The following is an 8948-nucleotide window of genomic DNA, read 5'->3' as shown; positions in this document are numbered from 1 at the left end:
CCGTATTTAGCACTAACTGAAGTTTATTTAGTGCTTTATCCGGGTAGCCGGAAAGTAGAGCATTGCAGTAGTCCAGCCTAGAAGTAACAAAAGCATGGATTAATTTTTCTGCGTCATTTTTGGACAGAAAATTACTGATTTTTGCAATGTTACGTAGATGGAAAAAAGCTGTCCTTGAAACAGTCTTGATATGTTCTTCAAAAGAGAGATCAGGGTCCAGAGTAACGCCGAGGTCCTTCACAGTTTTATTTGAGACGACTGTACAACCATCCAGATTAATTGTCAGATTCAACAGAAGATCTCTTTGTTTCTTGGGACCTAGAACAAGCATCTCTGTTTTGTCCGAGTTTAAAAGTAGAAAGTTTGCAGCCATCCACTTCTTTATGTCTGAAACACAGGCTTCTAGCGAAGGCAATTTTGGGGCTTCACCATGTTTCATTGAAATGTACAGCTGTGTGTCGTCCGCATAGCAGTGAAATTTAACATTATGTTTTCGAATGACATCCCCAAGAGGTAAAATATATAGTGAAAACAATAGTGGTCCTAAAACGGAACCTTGAGGAACACCGAAATTTACAATTGATTTGTCAGAAGACAAACCATTCACAGAGACAAACTGATATCTTTCCGACAGATAAGATCTAAACCAGGCCAGAACTTGTCCATATAGACCAATTTGGGTTTCCAATCTCTCCAAAAGAATGTGGTGATCAATGGTATCAAAAGCGGCACTAAGATCTAGGAGCACGAGGACAGATGCAGAGCCTCGGTCTGACGTCATTAAAAGGTCATTTACCACCTTCACAAGTGCAGTCTCAGTGCTATGATGGGGTCTAAAACCAGACTGAAGCGTTTCGTATACATTGTTTGTCTTCAGGAAGGCAGTGAGTTGCTGTGCAACAGCTTTTTCTAAAATTTTGAGAGGAATGGAAGATTCGATATAGGCCGATAGTTTTTTATAATTTCTGGATCAAGATTCGGCTTTTTCAAGAGAGGCTTTATTACTGCCACTTTTAGTGAGCTTGGTACACATCCGGTGGATAGAGAGCCGTTTATTATGTTCAACATAGGATGGCCAAGCACAGGAAGCAGCTCTTTCAGTAGTTTAGTTGGAATAGGGTCCAGTATGCAGCTTGAGGGCTTGGAGGCCATGATTATTTTCATCATTGCGTCCAAGAGATATAGTACTAAAACACTTTAGTATCTCCCTTGATCCTAGGTCCTGGCAGAGTTGTGTAGCCTCAGGACAATGGAGCTTTGGAGGAATACCCAGATTTAAAGAGGAGTCTGTAATTTGCTTTCTAATGATCATGATCTTTTCCTCAAAGAAGTTCATAAATTTATTACTGCTGAAGTGAAAGCCATCCTCCATTTACGAAGGCTGCTTTTTAGTTAGCTTTGCGACAGTATCAAAAATAAATTTCGGATTGTTCTTATTTTCCTCAATTAAGTTGGAAAAATAGGATGATCGAGCAGCAGTAAGGGGTCTTCGATACTGCACGGTACTGTCTTTCCAAGCTAGTCGGAAGACTTCCAGTTTGGTGTGGCGCCAATTCCGTTCCAATTTTCTGGAAGCTTGCTTCAGAGCTCGTGTATTTTCTGTATACCAGGGAGCTAGTTTCTTATGACAGATGTTTTTAGTTTTTAGGGGTGCAACTGCATCTAGGGTATTGCGCAAGGTTAAATTGAGTTCCTCGGTTAGGTGGTTAACTGATTTTTGTCCTCTGACGTCCTTGGGTAGGCAGAGGCAGTCTGGAAGGGCATCAAGGAATCTTTGGGTTGTCTGAGAATTTATAGCACGACTTTTAATGCTCCTTGGTTGGGGTCTGAGCAGATTATTTGTTGCAATTGCAAACGTAATAAAATGGTGGTCCGATAGTCCAGGATTATGAGGAAAAACATTTAGATCCACAACATTTATTCCATGGGACAAAACTAGGTCCAGAGTATGACTGTGGCAGTGGTAGGTCCAGAGACATGTTGGACAAAACCCACTGAGTCGATGATGGCTCCGAAAGCCTTTTGGAGTGGGTCTGTGGACTTTTCCATGTGAATGTTAAAGTCACCAAAAATTTGAATATTATCTGCTATGACTACAAGATCCGATAACAATTCAGGGAACTCAGTGAGGAACACTGCATATGGCCCAGGAGGCCTGTAAACAGTAGCTATAAAAAGTGAGTGAGTAGGCTGCATAGATTTCATGACTAGAAGCTCAAAAGACGAAAACGTCATTGTTTTTTTTTTTGTAAATTGAAATTTGCTATCGTAAATGTTAGCAACACCTCCGCCTTTGCCGGATGCACGGGGGTATGGTCACTAGTGTAACCAGGGGTGAGGCCTCATTTAACACAGTAAATTCATCAGGCTTAAGCCATGTTTCAGTCAGGCCAATCACATCAAGATTATTATCAGTGATTAGTTCATTGACTATAACTGCCTTGGAAGTGAGGGATCTAACATTAAGTAACCCAATTTTGAGATGTGAGGTATCACAATCTCTTTCAATAATGGCAGGAACCGAGGAGGTCTTTATACTAGTGAGATTGCTAAAGCGAACACCCCCATTTTTAATTTTGCCCAACCTAGATCGAGGCACAGACACGGTCTCAATGGGGAAAGCTGAGCTGACTACGCTGACTGTGCTAGTGGCAGACTCCACTAAGCTGGCAGGCTGGCTAACAGCCTGCTGCCTGGCCTGCACCTTTGTGTTTTTAAGTTGTAAATGTGTCTTTGTATGAAACTATATGTGCTGCTATTTTGGCCAGGTCTCTCCTAAAAATGTTTTTTTTTTTAAATTATCTCAATAACACTAATTTGGTCAAATAAAAAATAAAAAATATAAACAAATGTGAATTTCGAATTCATCTGGATTTTGGTATATTAATGTAATTGTTATTTAGTTTAGTGTATGTCTTTTTTAAATTCCTATCAGTGGTGTGTATTCATGGATGCCAAGGGAAGCCAGGCTTCCCCAAAAAATTGACCAAGAAAAAAAGAAAGATATAAAATAATGTGTCTTTCGTTTCTCAATGTTTCATAATTTTAATAGATTCGATGATAGTGTATCATCATCATGCCTAAAAACAATTTTCTTTGAAGGGAAGACTTGGTGCTTTTGAAATACCTTAATTTTTCTCTTTCATTAATCTCTTTTCATTTCTCTGTTTTCATTTGTCTCTGTTGTGTGTTGTTCTTGTATGAGTAAGGTATTCCTTTGCAATCTGTTAACACGTTGTGAATCAGTCTACTGCTCTCTTAGTCTGCACAGTGGGCAGAGAAGCCTGATGGCCTAGACTGGATACACTTCAGAACACTTGTTGTTCTTTTCTTCCTGTACCACTTTGAAACACCATGTAGATAATGTTACGCATATTATTGGTCTATAAAGTGAATTGCTATTCAAGATTTTGCATGACAGAGTTTTTAGCATATCCTCATTCTTGGGGGGTGGTGTGTGTGTGTGTGTGTGTGTGTGTGTGTGTGTGTGTGTGTGTGTGTGTGTGTGTGTGTGTGTGTGTGTGTGTGTGTGTATGTTTGTGTGTGTGTGTGCAGTGTTCTGTTATTTAAATCATTATGTTTAAGGCAGTGTTTCTAAGTGTGTCTCACCACACTGTAATATTTATTAGAGATAAATAATGTATGTCTTATACCCCTCCTAGATTTGGACTAATATGCAGCATCTATTGGGGCCTTTGTTGAACTTTGTGTCAATGACAAAAGTACTGTTTTCTTTGGTCCAATCAAAATATTCCGCCTAAAAGCAATGCCAAGCATTTTTCTGCTCCATAAAGTAATCAAACAGGCTAAACACTGCAGTGAGATCATGAACTTAGGTGACAATTTCTGGCTCTGGGTTGGACTTTCCTGTTGTTATGATGATTAAGTTCAGTGACAGACAGATATATCCCCATTCCATTCTATTCATTAGGCAGGCAAGCTGTGGGAAACTGTTCTAATCGTCAGAATCTGTTTCTCTTGCCAGACAGGAGAGAGATATATCTCCACACACAGGTGTGTTTTAGAGTAGTGAAACATACACATTAAATGTTAGAGATAGCAGAAAATTGCTGCCATCTGTCAGTTAACCAGTATTGCAACCAAGTCACTTGTGGACCTATGGTAATTTATAACAGTGTATGACTGTTTCTGTCTGCCTCTTCTACACCTGTCTTTAGAAGAAAACAAGTGAGACATCATTTGCTCCTCAGGAAAGGATTGAGGAAGTAATGGCAGTTCCTGGTACATGTGTTTTTATAGCGAATAACCAGGTGAAATTCAAAGATTTACAATCATCTGTCTTCTTCTTTGATTGATGAGTAGATAACATGTTGTCAGATGCTGAATGTCATTTTTTTCTTGAGACTAGTTGGCCAATAAGTTTAACTGAGGTTGGCTAAGATAATCCTGCCAAAAGATGTCAAACCAGTACATGGTTCATGTAAGACAGTTAAAAATATTGTTTTGGGAATCTTGTAGGTACTGTACATCTACAGATAGGAGGGCTTACGAGGCAGGGTGCAATAGTACGTAGGATTACTTTAAGAATATACATATGTGGAGGTATAATCATAACTCACTCTCATATCAAATGGAAGAGCGGCTACAGACTCATCATCAGAGTTGCCTCACAAGACTAAAGGTGACTATTTTATTTTTCACATTCTAACATTACACTATCGTAAGCAGCATGAGTCCATGGACCCATCCTGCCTGGTGTCAACGGTACAGGCTGGTGGCGGTGGTGTACCACTGTCAAATCTGAAGCAACTGTGTGATGCCATTGTGTCAGCATAGACCAACATCCCTGTGGAATATTTCCGACTTGTAGAATCCATGCCCTAGAGAATTCAGGCTGTTGTGGGGCGAAGAGGGTATCCATCCCGGGACTAGATGGGGTGCCTAATAAACTGGCAGATGAGTTTATAATTAGTTAATAAAACACTTTAACTTGTTTCACTTTCTTTTCCAGAGTAAAGCATCCAGGGACAGCATGCAGTTGGCCACATTATGGGCTCAATTAGTCCTGCTAACAGAGCTGATTCATCAAACCTATCAACACACAGCTATTCTCCATAAAACAACTCACCATTGTCTCGTTAGAAGAGGGCTCTCAAACCCTGTTCCTAGAGAGCTACCACCCTGTAGCTTTTCATTCCAACCCTAATCTAGCACACCTGATTCTAATAATTCACTGGTTTATAAGATAAATCAGGTTAGTTACAACTGGGGTTGGATTGAAAACCTACAGGAGGGTGTCTCTCAAGGAACAGAGTTGAAGTGAAATCCGACAGGAGGGTTTCTCCGGGAACAGAGTTGGAGTGAAAACCTACAGGAGGGTAGCTCTCCAGGAACAGGGATGGAGAGTCCTGGTGTGAAACTATAGGAGGGTAGCTCTACAGGAACAGAGATGGAGAGTCCTGGTGTAAAACTACAGGAGGGTAGCTCTCCAGGAACAGGGATGGAGAGTCCTGGTGTAAAACTACAGGAGGGTAGCTTTACAGGAACAGGGATGGAGAGTTCTGGTGTAAAACTAAAGGAGGGTAGCTATACAGGAACAGGGATGGAGAGTCCTGGTGTAAAACTACAGGAGGGTAGCTTTACAGGAACAGGGATGGAGAGCCCTGGTGTAAAACTACAGGAGGGTAGCTTTACAGGAACAGGGATGGAGAGCCCTGGTGTAAAACTACAGGAGGGTAGCTCTCCAGGAACAGGGTTTGAGAGCCCTGCATTAGAATATGTCAAAATAGTGACATTTGACCATTGTAGCTGCATGTCACAAAGCACTTACGGGAATATGTCACTTATAATGATGATAGTAAGAAATTATAACATGTTTGTATTGTCTTCACATCCCGAAGCCAGTATAACTACTAATTGGTTGCTGTGGGAAAGAAGAGTTGAAAACCTTACTGGTCTGATGGAAAGGGTAATGATTATCAGTGTTCATCACAACATGCCATACTGTAAATCAGTGACATCACTGGGTAATGATTATCAGTGTCCATCACAAACATGCCATACTGTAAATCAGTGACATCACTGGGTAATGATTATCAGTGTTCATCACAAACATGCCAGACAGTAGATACATGTTACAATGGGTCTTACAAAGATGTTTAAAAATAAACGTATTCCTTCTGCTCCTCTTCACCCTCCTCCTTCCTCCTCTTCTACTTCCTCCTCCCCTGCCTACTCCACCTGGTCCTCCTCCTCAGTTTCCAGTTCATGAATGGCTGCACCTGGAGCCCCTTTAATGGCTGCTTTACTGAGGAGCAATTGTACTTACTATGACAGTGTGATATTTGGTTGTCCCACCTAGCTTCCTTAAGATGAATGTACTAACTGTTGGTCTCTCTGGATAAGACTGTGTCACGCTCGTTGTACGAACTGGAAGCATACTCGGACCAACGTGCAGCGTGATCTGGGTTCCACATATTTTATTTAAGTGACACGCACAAAACAATAAAGAATAAACGAAACGTGACTAAGTGGTGCACATGCACAAAACACAAAATACAAAATAATATCCCACAAACACAGGTGGGAAAAACAGCTACTTAAATATGATCCCCAATTAGAGACAACGATTACCAGCTGCCTCTAATTGGGAATCATACAAATCACCAACATAGAAATAATAACCTAGAACCCCACATAGAAATAATAAACTAGAATACGCCTGACCTACTTCACCATAGAGAAACAATGGCTCTGTATGGTCAGGGTGTGACACTATGTGAGTGTTGTAACAGACTGCAGAAAACTTCAGACAATAATAGAGACAGAAAATGTAGTATCTCATCTGGCCCGCTAGAATTAACCTGAAATACATGTACTGATTCAAATATTCTACAATAAAATAGGTATTTGAGCCAATGAACTAACCACCCTATTAATGACCCAATCCATATCTAGTCACAACTAAAGATGACAAGACTGACTGATTCTAAAATATTATAACAAACATTCTAATAAGATTTAGATTTACATTTTTCCTGTGTACCTACATGATCCAACAGACAAATGACAACTATCGCGTACAATCACATGACTGTATCTTGCTGTCTGTGTGTCACGGGTACTTAGGGCAGGAGGAAGGAGTAGAGTCAAATGCAGGAGATATCGTCCAGTAGCTCGAAGTTTATTCACACCCACACACTAGGTGATCAAAAGGCACTGGGAGTGCACAATACCCAAAAGGGAAACAGGTAATCCACAAAGGGGAAAATCACGCACGGGGCGCAGCCCGGCGAGAAAATAAATCCTCCAATATAAAAACGATAGAGAAGAAAGCGGCCACAGCGTAAACCCGCTGACAAACAAACAATCCCGCACAACACACAACCCCAAAGGAACAAACTAAATACCCCCCACTAATGACAGAAATGACAACAGGTGCGGACCTAGACAGACAAAACACAATGAACACAGAAACACAGATCGGCGGCAGCTAGTAGACCGGCGACGACGACCGCGAGCGCCGCCCGGCCGAGGAGGGGCACCATTTTCTGTGGATACTGTGACAGTACCCCTCCCCTGACGCGCGGCTCCCGCAGCGCGCCGACGCCAGCCTCGGGGACCGACCCGGAGGGCGAGGCGCCGGCCGGTCCGGACGGAGACGATGGAACTCCTGGAGCATAGTGGGATCCAAAATGTCCTCCACCGGAACCCAGCACCTCTCCTCCGGGCCGTACCCTCCCAGTCCACGATGTACTGCAGGCCCCCTACCCGACGTCGGAAGTCCAGGATGGCCCGGACTGTGTACACGGGGCCCCCCAGGGGGGCGGAGGGACCTCCCGCACCTCAGCGTCCTGCAGTGGACCAGCTACCACCGGCCTGAGGAGAGACACATGAAACGAGGGGTTAATGCGGTAATATGAAGGGAGTTGTAACCTATAACACACCTCGTTTATTCTCCTCAGGACTTTGAACGGTCCCACAAATCGCGGACCCAGCTTCCGGCAGGGCAGGCGGAGGGGCAGGTTCCGGGTCGAGAGCCAGACTCTATCCCCTGGATTGTATACGGAGCCTCACTGCGGCGGCGGTCAGCGCTCTCCTTCTGTCGCCCGATAGCCCGCTTCAGGCACTCCTGGACAGCTCTCCAGGTCTCCTGAGAGCGCTGTACCCATTCCTCCACCGCAGGGGCCTCCGTCTGGCTCTGCTGCCAAGGCACCAGGACCGGCTGATAACCTAATACAACTTGAAAAGGTGACAAGTTAGTGGAGGAGTGGCGTTGAGAGTTCTGGGCCATCTTGGCCCATGGCACGAACCTCGACCACTCCCCTGGCCGGTCCTGGCAATATGACCGCAGAAACCTGCCCACATCCTGGTTGATGCGTTCTACCTGCCCATTACTCTCGGGGTGGAAACCCGAGGTCAGGCTGACCGAGACCCCCAGCCTCTCCATAAACGACCTCCACACTCTGGAGGTGAACTGGGGACCCCGATCAGATACGATGTCCTCGGGCACCCCGTAGTGCCGGAAGACATGGGTGAATAGGGCCTCCGCGGTCTGTAGGGCCATAGGAAGACCGGGCAACGGGAGCAGACGGCAGGACTTCGAGAACCGATCCACAACAACCAGGATCGTCGTGTTCCCCTGAGATGGCGGGAGATCAGTTAGGAAATCCACCGAGAGGTGAGACCAAGGTCGCTGTGGAACGGGGAGGGGCTGTAGTTTCCCTCGAGGCAGGTGCCTAGGAGCCTTGCACTGGGCGCACACCGAACAGGAAGAGACATAGTGTCTTACATCCTCAGCCAAGGTGGGCCACCAGTACTTCCCTTTCAGGCCTCGCACTGTCCGTTCCACCCCAGGATGACCCGAGGAGGGTAAAGTGTGGGCCCATCGGATCAGGCGATCGCGAACACCAAGCGGAACGAACCTCAGACCCGCGGGACATTGAGGCGGAATGGGTTCTGACTGAACCGCCCGCTCGATGTCCGCA

The sequence above is a fragment of the Salmo salar genome, chromosome ssa05 (genome assembly GCF_905237065.1).
Source record: "Salmo salar chromosome ssa05, Ssal_v3.1, whole genome shotgun sequence".
In the NCBI taxonomy this organism is placed as follows: Eukaryota; Metazoa; Chordata; class Actinopteri; order Salmoniformes; family Salmonidae; genus Salmo; species Salmo salar.
This window is presented reverse-complemented; position numbering follows the sequence as displayed.